This window comes from Triticum dicoccoides, chromosome 5A (genome assembly GCF_002162155.2).
Source record: "Triticum dicoccoides isolate Atlit2015 ecotype Zavitan chromosome 5A, WEW_v2.0, whole genome shotgun sequence".
Lineage (NCBI taxonomy): Eukaryota > Viridiplantae > Streptophyta > Magnoliopsida > Poales > Poaceae > Triticum > Triticum dicoccoides.
The window spans coordinates 46974415-46992094 of NC_041388.1; the positions used below are offsets into that span (position 1 = coordinate 46974415).

The 17680-nt window shown below is 46.9% G+C and overlaps 1 long non-coding RNA gene and 1 pseudogene across 12 annotated transcripts in view; both read left to right on the forward strand.

Moving 5' to 3' along the window:
• LOC119299062 overlaps nucleotides 1-6368 on the forward strand; it is a 7322-nt gene extending 954 nt beyond the window's left edge. Inside the window, exons 2-12 of one of the 12 annotated variants that reach the window (XR_005146069.1) lie at nucleotides 247-335; nucleotides 539-670; nucleotides 788-930; nucleotides 1025-1295; nucleotides 1568-1691; nucleotides 1767-1847; nucleotides 4615-4705; nucleotides 4800-4958; nucleotides 5038-5160; nucleotides 5269-5434; nucleotides 5542-6368. This is a non-coding gene — a long non-coding RNA (uncharacterized LOC119299062). Of the gene's footprint in view, nucleotides 1-246; nucleotides 336-538; nucleotides 671-787; nucleotides 931-1000; nucleotides 1296-1567; nucleotides 1692-1766; nucleotides 1848-4614; nucleotides 4706-4799; nucleotides 4959-5037; nucleotides 5161-5268; nucleotides 5435-5541 lie in introns of all 12 variants that reach the window. The other 11 variants (XR_005146073.1, XR_005146068.1, XR_005146077.1 and 8 more) reach the window with 11 other exon arrangements.
• A 1866-nt stretch (nucleotides 6369-8234) lies between these two features.
• Nucleotides 8235-8373, forward strand: LOC119304628 (annotated as a pseudogene).
• The last annotated feature ends 9307 nt before the right edge of the window (nucleotides 8374-17680 follow it).

Genomic DNA, 17680 nt, shown 5'->3' on the forward strand with positions numbered 1-17680 from the left:
GTTTCATGCCGATAGACTAATCCATGATTAGATGTCATCTAATTCTGATGAACTCTCTATCCAGGCAGTTGTTCAGTTAATAACATGCTTAATGTTGATCAGCATTATGCTTATAAGATTGTTACAGATTGTATACTTAAATTCTGCCTTTTTTCTTTGTTTCTGGGTATGGTGTTACTGGAAAGACCTTTATTGTTAATTTCCTTAGAGGGGGCGAGAAAATCGTTCTTACTGTTGCGTCTTCAGGTGCCGTTTCGCTCTTTCTGCATGACGGAAGGACTGTGCACTCAAGGTTCAGGATACCGCTGGCTATTAGTTTGTGACATAAAAGATAGGTACATATCTCAGCAATCTTTCCAAAGAAACTTCCCTTATCATTTGGGATGAGGCTCTAATAATGAATAGGTGTTTTGAGGCTTTGGGTAGAACTTTACGTGGTGTACTATCTGATGATAGTCCTTTGCCTTGCGAATATTCCATTTGGTGGTATGGGTTGTAGTTTTCGGTAAGGACCTGACAAATATTGTCTGTTATCAAGGGAGGGACATAATCACTGATAGTCGATGCAACTATCACACGCTCGTCATTGTGGCGGTTTGTGCGACAGTCCATTACATCACCTTTATGTCACTCATTGGACTGTCTATTCTCATTGGATTTTCCTCCTTGGGTAATCACCGGTTATCTGGTTCATATTCTGACTGCTGCTGTTTTCTTCTCCCTACGGTACTGTTGGCTGCTGTTTGGGTTGCTTTTCTAAGTCTCATGGTTGCTCTTTCTCTGCCAGATGGAATTCAACGCTCTCTCTGAGCTTAAAGTTGGCACCGCTTGTTGCATTGTCTGTGCCTATGTTTCACGACTGTGGCACCATCGCGGTGCAACAGATACTGGTCCTATTAAACATACTGAATGGTCTTGCTTGACAATATGGTATTACTTATTTTCCTTTGCTTGGCAGTTCTTCTATTGCATATTACATGTGCCTCATGCCAGTTGACAGAAATTGTGTTCTCCATACATACAGGGAAACCACATCTATGCAGAGTTTTCAGAGAAGGTTGTCCACCAGTTCATAGATCTTATTTAAGGAATCATGGTATATGAGCTTAGGAAGTTCTTTGTGCTCTCAAGGAAGTATCTATTCAGGCCTCCTGAGGGGATCTTGCATGATCAAGATCACTTCGTTCACTACTGCTTTCACAAGGCCTGGCATTGAGCCAGACTTCCTGTTCTGTACGCTTTAACTCCGCCGGCTCAGCTCCCTGGTCCAACTGACATGCCTGAAAAGTTCACAGGTATTTCACTACTACCCGTCCATCTGCCTATGCCTTTCTGTTCTGCTGTTTACCATATATAGTAATTGTTTTTTTGGGTTTATTCGTGTAAACGTGTTTGGGCTCATTTATGGTGTATCAGAGGCTGCTCGCTCAGTACCATAGTGCAAGCAGGGCTGAGCCATCGACTAAGAGGCTCATATATCTCAAGGACCTCACATACGTGTACTGATATCTATGACTGTATCACTTTTCCTTTATCATAACAATTTTATTTACTTTGCTGTTTATAGAGGCAAGCAAACCAGTGCGGTGGTCATATGGCCTTGAAGTTTGCTGCTGATGAAGTTATTGAACTGGGCAAGAAAGAACCGGTCGTTGCTATGTTTGTTGGGACGCTGTTCAAGAAATAGGAAGGTAAGGCCATTTGTACGGTTGCATTCTTCCTGCCTGTTTAGTCCAGGAATTAAAGTCTAAAGCTTGCTTTTCTAGGTCGTAGAGGTGTAACTGGAAGTGCTGCGTGTCGCTGGTACATTAATGAAGATTTGCAGACATAAGATTGTTCAGCAGAAGGTATGTTCCTTTGCACTGTTTGTCCTTCTCTTGCCCGTCTTCCTGACACCTGCTGATTGTTAGGAAAGCAACTTATCTTTATTGAAGGCCCAAGGGGCATATATATATTACACATGACTTGAGGTGTAAGGAACTAAACATAGACTAATAAGGACTCCTAGACCAATACTAATACTCCTTAACACCCCCCCTCAAATGCAAGCGTATGCAATAGCATTGCATTTGAAGAAGTGTAATACTAAAAAAAATGATAATCCAAATCCGCATCTTGAGAGTGTCGTCGTAGTATGAAGAGTCTTCAAAACCTGTCGAGTCGCCAAAGGGGATAACGAAGAGATGGCACATCAAAGAAAGACACCACATCGATAGAAGATACAAGAGAAGTATCAAGAGAAGATGGGTTGTCAAAAGAAGATGGCACATCAAGAGAATGAAGCATTGCTTAAAGAATCATGGCCCATGAAAACCGACGGCGAAAGAAGCTCGGCGGCAAGAGAATGAGCTTAGATCGACAATGCAAAGAGAGGCCACAGAAATCCTATACAGAGGACAATGACCAGAAAAAAAAAGGCTGACAGACATAGGTATGGTGGACTCACATGACATGAGAAAACACAAAATATCAACGGATTTGGTGGACGCAGCGGAAACTATAGAAAACTAGGAAGATAAAAAAAACACATGAAGTAGATATGATGGCAGCGAAAGAAAAAATCATGGTGCCGAGGGCCAAGACCAAGCAGAGCTCCCGTGTTGCGCTCCTGACTGTGAAGAGGGCCAAGCAGAGCTCCCGTGTTGTGTTCCTGACTGTGAAGAGGGCCAAGCAGAGCTCCCGTGTTGTGCTCCTGACTGTGAAGAGGGTGGTCTCTCTGAGCTAGAAGAGTCAACAACAAGACCAGCAGAACCTGGTGAAGAAGAACCCGAAGCTGCAAGTAGACGCTTAAGTCGCACAATATCCTGCTCAGTCAGGGACACTGCTGAAGGGGTCGGAATAGAAGCACAAGTCCCTGAAGAAGATATGCGCCCCTGGCGCATGTGCCGCTTCTTCAGAAAGCACTCAGACTCGGGATGACCATCCTTGTTGTAGTAGTCGCAATGAGAACGAGAGCGGCCCTCACCACTAGGAGAAGTGGGCAGGAGTGGCAGAGCACTGGAGCGTGAAAGAGGCGGTGTAGTAGAAGCTCGAGCAGCAAGCACAGAGGGAACCTCAAGTAAACCGGCACCACGTAGGCGAGTCTCTTCAGCCCGAATCTCAGAAAGCGCCTCCATAAGAGTAATACGACCATGGGCAAACAACTGAGCACGCCGTGGCTCAAATTCTGGACTAAGTCGAGACAAGAACTCATAGACGCGATGAAACTCCAAGTCGGCCTGCACAGCTTGGCAACACTGACAAGTACGACAACCAGCAGTGCGAAGGGAGTCAAGCTGGCGCCAAATGGCAGAACTCTGTGCGTAGAAATCATCAACAGTGGAGTCACCCTGCTGAAGAGCATGCTCCTGGCGAACCACAGATAGATACAAGGCATCACCGGAGGGTTGATAGCGCTGACAAAAATATGTCCACATTGCAAAGGCGGTAGCGAGGCCCATAAAGTCAGAGGCAAACTGAGGCAAAACACTGGAAGTGAGAACAGCTGCAGCACGAGCATCATCATCAGACCACTGAGTGTAACCAGCTAGAGCATCACGGTAAAAGTGAAGGGCCTCCTCATAGGTCAAAACCTATTGCTCATAGGCACGAGTTGCAGACTCATCAGCAAGCTTAGCAGCATCCTTAGCAGCCTGAGGAGCATCCGCAGCAAGGGACGATGGCGTCGGCGGAGTAGGAGCCACGGGAGGAACCGGGCGCGGCGGACAAGAGACCTCGCCAGACAGAACACCCCAGAGACGAATACCACGCATATGAATGCGGAAGAAGCCAACAAACTCACTGTAGTTTGTACCATCAAAAACCACCGGGCAACGGGGAACGACGACGTAGCCTGATGACATCGTACTTTTTTTTTTACTCAAAGCAAACCAGCCTTAGATGGAAGCAACACCGCGGCCGGCGGCGGAATACGCAGACGAACAAGCAGAACAGACCCTCACGTGGTTTGTAGGAGCAACCTAACAGCAGCAGTAGGAAAGCTAGCTGCAGGCGCAAGAGACGAACACGCACACGAGATCAAGGCCCTCACTTGAACGTGGCTCGTAGCACCCGTACTAGCCAGCCAACAAAGTCAATGGAGGCAGTCAACCAATGGGAGATCCTCGTCCACTACCTAATCCTGTAGAAGACGAGGCACCGCGATCTGCTAACGGCGGAACAACGGCAGCCGGCGGCGGAATCCGACTGGAGATCACGACAGACTGCGGCCGGCGGCGGGATTCGGCTGGAGGACAGCAGATCGGCGCGACCAGAAGGAGATGAGCAGCATAAAAGCTAGCAGCAGCCAGACATGAGCCGATCACGTCAGCAAGGAGATAGGATCGAGGAAAAATACGAGATCGATACGGAACCGATCGGTACGAGCACGAGTTGCGGCGTGCGAGAAAAAAATAACCCAGGCTCTAATACCATGTTAGGAAAGCAACTTATCTTTATTGAAGGCCCAAGGGGCATATATATATTACACATGACTTGAGGTGTAAGGAAACTAAACATAGACTAATAAGGACTCCTAGACCAATACTAATACTCCTTAACACTGATGTGGCTCGTTTCTACTATTATCCGGTTTACATGGTGCCCCACTGGTAATAGAACGAACCCATTTTCTAGGGCAGGGGCTGCTGCCAAGGTCGACGCACAAGTCAATTTACAAACAAAACCAGTTCAGGAATTGCTTGACCTCGATTTGTTTGAAGACCAGGTAATCACATGCCTTACTCATGTTGGATGTTGCCAGGATATGAGACTGTTGCTCCTATTGCTCATACATGCTTGTGTCTTGTCTACGTTGACAGGATGTCCACTTCTTCTGCACTTTCATCGTTATGGGGCTTAGTCCTAGCTACCCAGTGATGGTGGTTCTGTTTTTGCAGCATGCCATAAGTCGTCAGCGCCTTGTGCAGCTGCGTATAAGTGCTCAGACCCTGACTGCAATGGGATGGATGCGTTCCTAGGTATGCCTATACTGACATTTTTGTCTCCTTGCTGCCCTTGGGTCCCTCTCTTTTGTGCTCATCCACTCTAGCGTTGCAGGTACCGGATATATGCTACCCGGTCCATGATGATGGTTCCGAGGCCAAGTTTGTTCTCTTCGACACGGTCCAGTATTGCTTTGTCGTGTTGATCCCCAATAAGTGTTATCTAAACGAGCAAGAGGTACCGTCCTTCCAGGTTCACATGATTGATGCACTTCTAGGCCTACAGCCTCATTCATCTGTTTTCTAGCGAAGTCCAGCAGCCTCATTTGTCTGTTTTCTATCATAGTCCAGCAGCATCCAGGAGTGGTTCATGTAGCTGTGTTGTTTCTCTTCTAGCTGATGGTGTCAGTGATACTTTGCAAGGAGATATGTCGCCTTCACATGGACTTGCTGCTGTTCAGAAAACTGAAGACATCCCCACTCCGGGTCTGACCACGACACCACCTCCTAAGGTAAAGATTTGGCTCCTTTCTTGTCAATGTGATGCCCTATGCTCTGTCTCATCTGCGTGTTGGATTACGGATGCTCAAGATATTTAGCCTTTGTTTTCTTTGTTCAGGGTGGATAGGAGACACCTCATTCCGCTTCAAAAACAGTTGGACTCTAGGTATGTATAAATTCACTGAACGGAATGGTCGCCTTCATAGCTTGACCACATTTGTTCTGACATGCATGTTGTGCAGCCATGGTGCTTCTCCTATCAAGAAAATAGTTACAGTTTTGAGATGCTCTTTGTCAGGAAAATTCAATTATTATTCATGTCAAAATCTCATTTGGGACAGCATGTCAAAAACCTTAAAGCTGAACCAAAAGTGCAATTCTATACTTGGCTGTCAATCTAAAACCGTAACTGGACTGCAGATAGACGTAAAAACAGATGGCCCCATGATGGCAACTGCGTCCTCTGTGATCAGTCCAGTCGAAACGGCTGCCCATCTCACACACTACATTGCCCTTTTGCCAAAGAGGTGTGAAAGCGGAATCATCTTTCTGACCCCGGTTACTCCATGTCCAACATTGCGTTGCAGGCCATGCACATCCGTGAAGAAATGGTGAAGCTACTCTGCTCACATGGCGAGGAAAACTAGGAAAAAAGACTCAGGCTGTCACTTAGTTATATGGTTGTTGCCTGTAATATTTCGAAAGAGCGAGACGGGAGGCTCTTTGAAGGAAAAGAGAGCACCACATCACTCGGAGCTGCTGAACTTGTCCGAAGCGACGTCGCTCTTCTTTAAGATGCTTGCCAGAGCTAATTTAGGTCATTGTACAGCGAAGTGCCATCTTATCTTGGCTGGTTCGATTGTTTAGCCTTTTGTTTCCTGATCTTTACCCTGTAAAAGGATTGTAATTCCGCCTTCTCAATGCCAAGCCCCTCTTTGACAGTCCTGGTCTTGGCCGTTGTTATCTTCATTTTCTGCATGAGCAATATCCTTCACGCATCTGCCTGCCTCCTGAACGCAGCGTCTTACCCCATAATCTCTCTCTCCCACAGCTCGCAACCATTGCCGTCCAACCCCTGGTTTTATGCGGTCGCGCGCATCTGACTCTCAGCATCGATGCTCTGCTACCCCGCCCGCCATTGCATAACATAGCACCCTGCAACGTATGCCTGTGCTGAGAAGAAACAGTCCTGCATCGCTTCTGGGCGTGTCCGCATTCAGCTATGTTCTGGAAGGTGTTAAGCGACCCCATGGAGAGCTTGCCTTGTGGCTGCTGCGATGGTTTGTTGATGCCGGTGACCAGGAGCGGGAGTTAATGGTTCAGGCTGCGTACGGTCTTTGGCTCGCAAGGAATGAAGCGAGGGATGGAAAAAGATTGTGGACCCTAGGGTGGTTGCAGAGAATATCAGCATATCATAGAATGGACAGCCATTCATACAAAGCAACCGAGGTGCTCCTCTCCAGCACCGGAGCAAGGGTGGCTCAAGGCAAACTCAGACGGAGCTCTGTGTAATCTGTGTGATCGTGGAGGTGGAGTGGTTCTTCGAGACCATGCCAGAGCATTTAGAGGGGGCGCCTGCAGCTGGCGATCCATGCTGGAGCTACCAGGGTGCACGTTGAAGTCGACAACAAGGGAGTGACGGCCATGTTGAATGACCAGGCAAAAAACATAAGTGCGGCAGGACTGTTCGTTGAAGAAATTAAGCTGCTGGGAAGGTCTCTTCAAGGTTTTAAAGCTTCCTGGGTTAGAAGATCAGGGAACCAAGGAGCTCATTTGTTAGCTAGAAAAAGAGTTAGTAAGGAACTTTGTAGTTTTTGGCCTAGCGAACCGCCTGACTGCATTCTACATGTAATATCCGATGAAATCCCAGGTGTAGGGTGATTATAAAGCTTGATGATGATTCTAAAAAATAAATCCCGTATGCCTGTGCTGCAAATGCACGATGCTGCAACAAGGCAGGTGTTGCGCTAGGCGGGCAAGTGCACGCTGCTGCAACAAGGCAAGCGTTCCTCTAGGCCGGCAGCTGGGGCTATTGCGAGGCCTAGCGGTGTTAAATGATAGGCTTGTAGAAATTGTATAGGCTAGTATTTTGTGACATGTTGTCACGTCTTGTGTATACGTGCGTGTAATCTTGGGCGGCAGGTTGTTAGCTAGGATAGGTTTATCTTTGTGTAGCTTGGAGTAGAGGCCAAGCCTAGTAACAACCTGCGCCTCCTCTTGTAATCTGCCATCTCTATATAACACGTACGCGTCCCTGCTGAACTGCATACGCTTCCACAATCCTCTTTCTTTCACGGTAATGAGAGCAATCCTCGAGCTCATCCATGGCGACGTCTTCAAGTTCCTTCCTCTCCTCGCCATTCGCTCACGCCGCCACAGCGAAGCTTACCAAGGGCAACCAGGCCCTGTGGCGAGCGACCGTGCTCTCCGCCATCCGGGGAGCCCAGATGGCGAAGTACCTCGACGTTGAATAGCCACCACCACCCATGCAGATCGATGTGACCTCCTTCGACGGCAAGACCACGACGAAGGCGCCGAACCCTGACTTCCAAACCTGGTATTGCGCAAGACCAACAAGTCTTCTCCTATTTTCTGACGACCCTTCCTCGTGAGATAGCCATCCAGGTTGCATCTTGTCACACCTCGGCGGAGCTCTGGAACATGGTCGAAGGGATGCTTGCATCTCGCACTCGATCGCAGACCACCAATGTCCGCATCGCCCTCGCCAATCTGCAGAAGGGCAACCTATCCATCACCGACTACGTCGGGAAGGTCAGAACCCTCTGCGACGAGCTGATCGCCGCGGGGAAGAGGGTGGACAAGGAAGACATTGTCTCCCACATCCTAGCCGGACTCGATGAAGATTTCGATCCGGTGGTCTCTGCCATGTGCTCCAGGGTGGAGCCGGTTACTGCAGCCGAGATTTTCTCGCAGCTGCTCCGCTTCGAGACAAGGCTAAATCTTCGTGGCGGCGGGTCGCAGTCCTTCGCCAACAGTGCCACCCGAGGCCGCAAGCAAGGCGGTGGAGGTGGTGACCGCGGCCGCAGGCAAGCTGGCAATGGTGGTGATCGCGGTGGCCGTGGCTATTCCAAGCCAGGAGGCCGTGGCGGTGGCGGTCACGGGGGCAACAACGGCGGCGGTAGCGGGGGCAACTACAACAACCATGCCTCTGCTCCTAGGGTACAATGCCAGATCTGCGGGAAGATGGGCCATCCGGCATGGAAGTGCTGCAAACGTTATGACGACTCCTACCAAGGTATGGAGGAGAAATCGGCCAATCTTGCAGCTCCGCAGTACGGTGTGGACACCAACTGGTACCTTGACAGTGGTGCCACCGATCACATCACGGGCGACCTGGAGAAGCTAACCGTACGCGACCGCTACAACGGCAACGAGCAGATACATACTACAAGTGGTTCAGGTATGGATATTAAACATATTGGCCATTCAGCTATTCATGCCCTAGATCGTGATCTTCACTTAAACAATATTCTTCATGTACCCGAAGCCAACAAAAGTCTCATCTCTGCTAGTCATCTTGCCATTAACAATAATTCCTTTGTTGAAATTCGTCCTTATTCTTTTTCTGTTAAAGAACGGGGAACGAGGAAGGTACTCCTTCAAGACAAGGGTAGAAGAGGTCTCTACCCAATTAGGCACACGAGCACCAACGTTCAAGAAGCAGGTGCTAAGTGCCACCAAGCTATCTCTGGATAGGTGGCACCGATGTTTAGGGCATCCTTCTCCTGTTATTGTTAGCAAAGTCATTAGTCAAAATAATCTGCCGTGGGCCAGTTATTTCAATAAAGAGTATGTATATGATGCCTATCAAAAAGGCAAAAGTCACCAACTTCCTTATCCAAATTCAATAAGTGAGTCAAAGTTTCCCTTAGGGGTTGTTTGGATATGGAGCGTTGGCCCCGAGTATATAGAAAATCAGTTTTTAGCTGATTCTTAGCAAAACCCGTTTTAGAATATATTTTATCGATTATGAGTTTATGCAAAATTATGTTTGGGTTAGGAAAGTAATAAATCACGGCTGTATAGTTCTTTGTTTGGATAGTAACTAGTCTATCATAAGCTCACGCTTGACCTCTTACTAATTTGACCGCTCGGCCACCATTGACGAACCTTCAAACTCCGATCTAGGACTCCTCCGTCGTTACTGACCGTGTACCCTCCGGCCACAACGATTCTGTCTGGTCATCGCCCTCGGCATAGAATCTACCCTGGCCGCTGCTCACGTTCCATCTGGCCAACCGGACTCCGCGTGCGGCTATGCCGCCGTCGCCGTGGCAGGGCGTTTCTCCCGGCGAGGAGGTCGTCGGTCCCGCGCAACCTCTCCCTCGGGCTGCTGCAAGTCGGTGTCACAGTAGTACTCTGCCGTCGTGGTGTCGTGCATACACAACTATGCATTGCAGTCAAACACACGGCGGAGGCCACGCTGGGGCTAAATAACGAGCGCCGAGACGTGACGCTCCAGTTTTTTGAAGGACATGGGCAGCGTTGCGCCGTCGGCAAGGACCAGGAGGTCGCCGTCAGTGTAGCCGTACACGGCGCAGTCGCCAGCGATCCATCCGGCCGCCGGCCGCCAGCACCGACGGTCGTGGTTGTGGCAGGTCAGGCCTCCATCCATCGAGTCATACACGTCGTGATTGTCGCCGCCCGTCATGGTTTGTCATGGCGGAAGACATTCTTCATGCAACTCGATGCCACACGCTGAGCTTTGAGCTGGTTTTTCTAAAACGCGTTTGCGCAAAAACGTCTCAGAGCCGTTTTTCTAAAAACGCAAATTTTGGGTATTACGAGAACCAAATTTTCCTTATCCAAGAATTAGTTAGATAAGCCAAACAAAGTTTTAGTTGGTTAGAATCTAAAACACATTTATAGCTAACTGGTTCTCTAAAAGCTCGCTAACCAAACAACCCCTTAGAGCTTGTGTTTTCTGTCGTTTGGGGTCCTGCTGTTGAAACAGTAGGAAGAAAGCAATATTATGTGAGTTTCATAGATGATTTCAATAAATTTACATGGATCTATCTTATCAAACACAAGTCTGAGGTGTTTCAAAAATTTCATGATTTTCAGACTCTTGTAGAACGACAATTTGATCGCAAAATTCTTGCTCCCCAAACAAATTGGGGGAGGGGAGTATGTTAAACTAAACTCCTTTACCAAAATAGGTAGATCTCACCATGTCTCTTGTCCTCATGCTCACCAACAGAATGGTTCAGCTGAGAGGAAACATCGTCATATCGTTGAAGTAGGTCTGTCTCTTCTTGCTCAAGCTTCTATGCCCTTGAAGTTCTGGGATGAAGCTTTCATTGCCGCAACCTACTTGATAAATCGGATTCCTAGCAAAGTAATCAACTTTGAAACACCGTTTGAACGTCTCTTCCATGAAAAACCCAACTATTCCATCCTAAGAATTTTTGGGTGTGCCTGCTGGCCCAGTCGCCGACCTTACAATAATCACAAGCTTAAATTTCGCTCCAAGCAATGTGCTTTTCTCGGGTATAGCAATCTTCACAAAGCCTTCAAGTGCCTTGATATTTCCACCGGGCGTGTCTATATTTTCAGGGATGTTGTGTTTGATGAAAACGTATTCCCCTTCTCTACACTCCATCCTAACGCCGGTGCTCGTCTACGTGCTGAGATCCTTTTGCTCTCTCCAGATTTATTAAATCCTACTGATCAAGGGGGTGAACATATTGTTGATGATCATTGGTTTAATAATCCTAACCCTAATGGAGACAACAGTGAAAAAAAACAGCACTCCAAATCATGATTTTATGCAGCAACAGAGAACGCCTGGTGTGAAACACGAGGCAGATGCGCCTGCGGGCGCTGATCCCGCGAGATTTGGTGCCAGTGGGCCGGCTGGCGCGCATGCGGATCCCCAGACAGATCTCCTGTCGCCACCTGATTCCCCTGGAGGTTGGTCGGGCGGGTCCGGTGGTGATTGGTCGGGTGAACCCGATCCCCCCTCGCCTTCGTCTGGTACGCGCCACGCGTCAGGCTCCCGTACAGGAGGGCTCGGCGCATTTTCGTCATCACATGGCGTGGGTGGTGCGTCGCCTGGCCCACGCGCACAGGACCCGAGCCCAGGCAGTGCGTCGCATGGCGCACCCGCACGGGATCCAAGCCCAGTCAGGAGCGCGGCGGTCGAGGGAGATTCGTCCATACCTACTCGCTCGGATCGGGTACGAGGTGATGGGCTCGGATCTTCTGTGGCTGCTGACTCGGTACATGATCATACACCATTACGAATCACTACACGTGCACAAAAAGGTATTTTAAAGCCATCAAAGTTCAAGGATGGGACAGTCAGGTATGAAAAGAATTTCAAGTTTGCAAACTTTGCATCCACAGGTGAACCTCAAAGTTTAGCAGAGGCACTAAGTAATGATAATTGGCAAAAAGCTATGAATATAGAATATGAAGCTCTCATGGAAAATCAGACTTGGCATTTGGTTTCTCCTAAGCAAGGGAGGAATGTAATCGATTGTAAGTGGGTATACAAGATCAAAAGAAAGTATGATGGCACAATAGACAGATACAAGGCTAGACTAGTGGCTAAAGGCTTTAAGCAGCGCTATGGTATTGATTATGAGGACACGTTTAGCCTAGTTGTTAAAGCTGCTACTATTAGACTTGTTCTGTCTATTGCTGTTTCCATGGGTTGGATCCTTCGTCAATTGGATGTACATAATGCATTTCTACATGGCGTTCTCGAGGAAGAGGTTTATATGTGGTAGCCGCCTGGATTTGAGGATGGCTTGAAACCGCATCATGTATGTAAGTTGGACAAGGCCTTGTATGGTCTAAAGCAGGCCCCCAGAGCCTGGTATTCAAGACTGAGTACGAAACTGCAGCAACTGGGCTTTCGAGCTTCAAAGGGAGATACTTCTTTGTTCTTCTTCAAGAAAGGGAAGGTGATCATCTTTATGTTAATTTATGTTGATGATATAATTGTTGCTAGTTCATCACAAGATGCTACCTCAGCTCTGCTAAAGAATTTGAGAAGTGAGTTTGCACTCAAAGACTTGGGAGAATTGCATTATTTCCTAGGCATTGAAGTTAAAAAATGCATGATGGTATTATGTTAACTCAAGAAAAGTATGCCAGAGACATAATTAAACGGGTAGGCATGAAGGACTATAAACCTTCCAATACACCTATGTCTACTACTGATAAGCTGTCATTGCATGAAGGGAAAGCATTAAGCATAGAAGAGGGAACAAAGTACAGAAGCATAGTTGGTGCACTTCAGTACTTAACTTTGACTAGACCTGACATATCATTTCATGTAAATAAGGTCTGTCAATTTTTGCATGTTCCTACTGAAAGAAATATGCCCTAGAGGCAATAATAAAGTTATTATTTATTTCCTTATTTCATGATAAATGTTTATTTTTCATGCTAGAATTGTATTAACCAGAAACATAATACATGTGTGAATACATAGACAAACATAGTGTCACTAGTATGCCTCTACTTGACAAGCTCGTTAATCAAAGATGGTTGAGTTTCCTAACCATAGACATGAGTTGTCATTTGATTAACGAGATCACATCATTAGGAGAATGATGTGATTGACTTGACCCATTCCGTTAGCTTAGCACTTGATCGTTTAGTTTACCGCTATTGCTTTCTCCATGACTTATACATGTTCCCATGACTAAGAGATTATGCAACTCCCGATTACCGGAGGAAACACTTTGTGTGCTACCAAATGTCACAACATAACTGAGTGATTATAAAGGTGCTCTACAGGTGTCTCTGATGGTACTTGTTGAGTTGGCATAGATTGAGATTAGGATTTGTCACTCCGATTGTCAGAGAGGTATCTCTGGGCCCTCTCGGTAATGCACATCACTATAAGCCTTGCAAGCAATGTGACTAATGAGTTAGTTACGGGATGATGCACTACGGAACGAGTAAAGAGACTTACCGGTAACGAGATTGAGCTAGGTATTGAGATACCGACGATCGAATCTTGGGCAAGTAACATACCGATGACAAAGGGAACAACATATGTTGTTATGCGGTTTGACCGATAAAGATATTCGTAGAATATGTAGTAACCAATATGAGCATCCAGGTTCTGCTATTGGTTATTGACCGGAGACGTGTCTCGGTCATGTCTACATAGGTCTCGAACCCGTAGGGTCCGCACGCTTAAAGTTCGGTGACGATCGGTATTATGAGTTTATATGTTTTGATGTACCGAAGGTAGTTCGGAGTCCCGGATATGATCACGGACATGACAAGGAGTTTCAAAATGGTCGAGACGTAAAGATCGATATATTGGACGACTGTATTTGGACATCAGAATGGTTTCGGGTGAATTCGTAAATTTACCGGAGTACCGGGAGGTTACCGGAACCCCTCGGTAAGTGTATGGGCCTTATTGGGCCTGATGTCTACTACGCAACCTTCTTCTTGTAGACGTTGTTGGGCCTCCAAGTGCAGAGGTTTGTAGGACAGTAGCAAATTTCCCTCAAGTGGATGTCCTAAGTTTTATCAATTCATGGGAGGCGTAGGTTGAAGATGGTCTCTCTCGAGCAACCCTGGAACCAAATAACAAAGAGTCTCTTGTGTCCCCAACACACCCAATATAATGGTAAATTGTATAGGTGCACTAGTTCGGCGAAGAGATGATGATACAAGTGCAATATGGATGGTAGATATAGGTTTTTGTAATCTGAAAATATAAAAACAGCAAGGGAACAAGTGGTAAAAGTGAGCGTAAACGGTATTGCAATGCTAGGAAACAAGTCCTAAGGTTCATACTTTCACTAGTGCAAGTTCTCTCAACAATAATAACATAATTGGATCATTTAACTATCCCTCAACATGCAACAAAGAGTCACTCCAAAGTCACAAATAGCGGAGAACAAACGAAGAGATTATTGTAGGGTATGAAACCACCTCAAAGTTATCCTTTCTGATCGATCTATTCAAGAGTCCGTAGTAAAATAACACGAAGCTATTCTTTCCGTTCAATCTATCATAGAGTTCGTACTAGAATAACACCTAATGTCACCTAGATACTCCAATGTCACCTCAAGTATCCGTGGGTATGATTACACGATATGCATCACACAATCTCAGATTCATCTATTCAACCAACACAAAGTACTTCAAAGAGTGCCCTAAAGTTTCTACCGGAGATTCAAGACGAAAACGTGTGCCAACCCCTATGCATAGGTTCATGGGCGGAACCTTCAAATTGATCACCAAAACATACATCAAGTGGATCACGTGATATCCCATTGTCACCACAGATAAGCACGGCAAGACATACATCAAGTGTTCTCAAATCCTTAAAGACTCAATCCGATAAGATAACTTCAAAGGGAAAACTCAATCCATTACAAGAGAGTAGAAGGGGAGAAACATCATAAGATCCAACTATAATAGCAAAGCTCGTGGTACATCAAGATCGTGCCAAATCAAGAACACGAGAGAGAGAGAGAGATCAAACACATAGCTACTGGTACATACCCTCAGCCCCGAGGGTGAACTACTCCCTCCTCATCATGGAGAGCGCCGGGATGATGAAGATGGCCACTGGTGATGGATCCCCCCTCCGGCAGGGTGCCGGAACAGGGTCCCGATTGGTTTTTCGTGGCTCTGGAGGTTTGCGGCGGCGGAACTCCCGATCTAGGTTATTTTCTGGGGGTTTCTGTATTTATAGGAATTTTTGGCGTCGGTTTCATGCCAGGGGAGTCTCCGGGTCGTCCACGAGGCAGGGGCCCACGCCCAGGGGGGCCCTCCACCCTCGTGGACAGCTTGGGACTCTTCTAGCCCAACTCTTTTACTTCGGGGGCTTCTTTTGGTCCATAAAATATCATCAAAAATTGGCACGTCAATTGGACTCCGTTTGGTATTCCTTTTCTGTAAAACTCAAAAACAAGGAAAAAACAAAAACTGGCACTGGGCTCTAGGTTAATAGGTTAGTCCCAAAAATCATATAAATGCATATAAAACATCCTAGAAGAATAATATAATAGCATGAATACTTCATAAATTATAGATACGTTGGAGACGTATCAGGGCCTTACTGGAATAGAGGAGGAGGAAGCATAGGAGGGGGCGCCCCCCTCCCAAGCCCAATCCGAATTGGGTGAGGGGGCTGGCCCCCCTTTCCTTCTTCTCCCCCTCCTCTTCCCCACCTCTCCTACTCCAACTTGGAAGGGGGGGAATCCTACTCCCGGTGGGAGTACGACTCCCCTATGGCGCGCCCTAGAGAGGGCCGGCCCTCCCCCTCCTCTACTCCTTTATATACAGGGAGGGAGGCACCCCTTGGAGACACAACAATTGATCATTGATCTTTTAGCCGTGTGCGGTGCCCCCCTCCACCATAATCCACCTCGGTCATATCGTAGCGGTGCTTAGCGAAGCCCTCCGTCGGTAGCATCATCATCACCGTCATCACGCCGTTGTGCTGACGGAACTCTCCCTCGAAGCGCTGCTAGATCGGAGTTCGTGGGACGTCATCAAGCTGAACGTGTGCTGAACTCGGAGGTGCCGCGCGTTCGGTACTTGGATCAGTTGGATCATGAAGACGCATGACTATATCAACCGCGTTGTTCTAACGCTTCCGCTTTCGGTCTACGAGGATACGTGGACACACTCTCCCCTCTCGTTGCTATGCATCACCATGATCTTGCGTGTTTGTAGGAATTTTTTTGAAATTACTACGTTCCCCAACAGTGGTATCAGAGCCAGGTTTATGCGTAGATGTTATATGCAGGAGTAGAACACAAGTGAGTTGTGGGCGATACAAGTCATACTGCTTACCAGCATGTCATACTTTGTTCGGCGGTATTGTTGGATGAAGCGGCCCGGACCAACATTACGCGTACGCTTACGCAAGACTGGTTCTACCGACGTGCTTTGCACACAGGTGGCTGGCGGGTGTCTGTTTCTCCAACTTTAGTTGAACCGAGTGTGGCTACGCCCGGTCCTTGTGAAGGTTAAAACAACACTAACTTGACGAAATATCGTTGTGGTTTTGATGTGTAGGTCAGAACGGTTCTTGCTCAGCCCGTAGCAGCCACGTAAAACTTGCAACAATAAAGTAGAGGACGTCTAACTTGTTTTTGCAGGGCATGCTGTAATGTGATATGGTCAAGGTATGATGCTATATTTTATTGTATGAGATGATCATGTTTTGTAATAGAGTTATCGACAACTCGCAGGAGCCATATGGTTGTCGCTTTATTGTATGCAATGCAATCGTCCTGTAATTGCTTTACTTTATCACTAAGCGGTAGCGATAGTCGTAGAAGCAATAGTTGGCGAGACGACAACGATGCTACAATGGAGATCAAGGTGTCGCGCCGGTGACGATGGTGATCATGACGGTGCTTTGGAGATGGAGATCAAAGGCACAAGATGATGATGGTCATATCATATCACTTATATTGATTGCATGTGATGTTTATCCTTTATGCATCTTATTCTGCTTTGATTGACGGTTGCATTATAAGATGATCTCTCACTAAATTTCAAGGTAAAAGTGTTCTCCCTGAGTATGCACCGTTGCCAAAGTTCATCGTGCCGAGACACCACGTGACAATCGGGTGTGATAAGCTCAACGTTCATCTACAACGGGTGTAAGACAGTTTTGCACACGCAGAATACTCGGGTTAAACTTGACGAGCCTAACATATGCAGATATGGCCTTGAAACACTGAGACCGAAGGTCGAGCGTGAATCATATAGTAGATATGATCAACATAGTGATGTTCACCATTGAAAACTACTCCATCTCACGTGATGATCGGTAATGGTTTAGTTGATATGGATCGCGTGATCACTTAGATGATTAGATGGATGCCTATCTAAGTGGGAGTTCTTAAGTAATGTGATTAATTGAACTTAAATTTATCATGAACTTAGTACCTGATAGTATTTTGCTTGTCTATGTTGTTGTAGATAGATGGCCCGTGCTGTTGTTTCGTTGAATTTTAATGCGTTCCTTGAGAAAGCAAAGTTGAAAGATGATGGTAGCAATTACATGGACTGGGTCCATAACTTGAGGATTATCCTCATTGCTGCACAGAAGAATTGCGTCCCGGAAGCACCATTGGGTGCCAGGCCTGCTGCAGACGCAACTGACGACGTTAAGAACGTCTGGCAAAGCAAAGACGATGACTACTCGATAGTTCAGTGTGCCATACTTTACAGCTTAGAACCGGGACTTCAACGACGTTTTGAACGTCATGAAGCATATGAGATGTTCCAGG